We start from the raw sequence: 2025 nt of genomic DNA, 5'->3' as shown, positions 1-2025 counted from the left end.
ATATATATATATATATATATATATTACACAACTTACTTTTCATATAAGAATCAAGTTTTTGGCGCTGTAGTGGTCTCAACTTCATAAATCCTTACATACAAAAAATTCGGGATGAAGTTTTTGGCGCCGTTGCCTGGGAAAGGTAACCGTTAAATTTAATTAAATTAAAAAGTTTTGATAAATTAGGAAATTTAGATAGTATATATACAAATTTATAGAAAACATTAAAAAATATAATATAAAAAAATATCAAAAAGAAAAAAGAAGAGAAGTTTATTTAAGAGTTTATTTCTTCTAAATAAATTTTCTTCTAAATTTATTTCTTCTAAATAAATTTTACCTTGCTTGCTTTATTTATTTATGCAAAATATTGGATCTGAAGGTTTGGTACCTTACGATTCAGAATTAAAACGTACTATTAGAGAAATTCTAAAAAACAACAAAGAGAAATTAATAATTTTAAGGAAATAACGAATAATATAGAAAATCTATTAAATGAAAATCGACAAAGACCTTTAAAAGGTTATGCGAATCCGTAGTAGATGAACTTCATTTAATTATTCAAAATCCTGATGTTATTGCTAATTAATTTGAGCTTAAACCTGCTATTATCCAAATGGTACAAAATAATCAGTTTGGAGATCACCTACTGAAGATCATAACTTACATCTTGCTAGTTTTCTTGAAATTTATGTTACATTTAAATATGATGGAGTGTCTAATGATTCTGTTAGGCTTAGACTTTTTCCTTTTTCATTAAGGGATAAAGACAAGGCTTGGTTAAATTCATTAGCTCCTGAATCTATTAGAACTTAGTGAGAACTATCACAAAAATTCATGGCTTTCTTGGCTAAATATTTTCCACCCTAAAAAATTGCTAAGCTTAGAAATGATATTACAACTTTTTGTCAGTTTGAAGGGGAATCGATATATGAAGCCTGTGAAAGATTTAAGGATCTTCTTAAAAAATGTCCACACCATGCTTTTCCAAATCGGTTAATAATTCAAACCTTTTACAATGGATTGGTAGGATCATTAAGATCTATTATAGATGCTATTGCAGGTGGATCATTAATATCAAAACCTTTTAATGAAGCATATTCTTTAATTGAAGAAAGAGCTACTAACAATTTTCAATGGCCCCTTGAAAGGGTAAATCCTAAGAAAGTAGCCAATATTCATGATTTTGATGCAATATCTATTTTGACATCTCAAATTGGTGTTCTCAAATTGTTGCTATATCAAAAAAGATTGATCAAATTGGAGTGAACTATTCTCAATTACCACCAGTATTGGAAGAAAATTCACTAGAACAGATAATTGATAGTTAATCATCTTATGAAACTTTGAATGCTATTAATAATCGGAATTACAATCCCTATTTTAACTATTACAACCCTAGATGGAAAAATCACCCTAATTTTAGTTAGAATAATTATAATAATTCAATGAACCCCTCAGGAAATTTAAATAACAAAGGAAATCCTAATTATCGATCTTATTATCCTCTTGGGTTTAACTCCAATCCTAACCTAAAAGTTAAAGAAAAGAAGCTGACAATGGAAGAAGTGATGTTAAATATGGGAAATCAAATGCAGAATCAAGGGGCTGCTATTAGAAATATTGAAAATTAATTAGGACATATTGTGATTGCACTTAGTAACAAATACTTAGGAACAGACCTTCTGGAATTCTTCCGAGTACTGTGGAAGTTAATCCAAAAGATCAAAGTAAAGAGAAAATTAAAGCTATTCAATTATGAAGTGGAAAAGAAATTAAAATAGGGATCCAAAGAGAAACTGAAGTTGATGAAGAGAAGGAAGAAATGGAAAATGATCAACAGGAAAATGAAAAAACGCAGGTTCCTGTAAAAAAAAACCATTACATTCGTTTCTTGAAAGACTAAAGCGGAAGAATAAAGATAAAAATAATTTACAAAATTTTTGAAAATCCTTAAGAAATTATCGATAAATATTCCTTTTTTTGAAGCTTTGGAACAAATGCCAAGTTATGTGAAATTTATGA

This window comes from Phalaenopsis equestris, unplaced genomic scaffold (genome assembly GCF_001263595.1).
Source record: "Phalaenopsis equestris unplaced genomic scaffold, ASM126359v1 Scaffold216909, whole genome shotgun sequence".
In the NCBI taxonomy this organism is placed as follows: domain Eukaryota; kingdom Viridiplantae; phylum Streptophyta; class Magnoliopsida; order Asparagales; family Orchidaceae; genus Phalaenopsis; species Phalaenopsis equestris.
Note: the sequence above shows the minus strand (reverse complement) of the source record.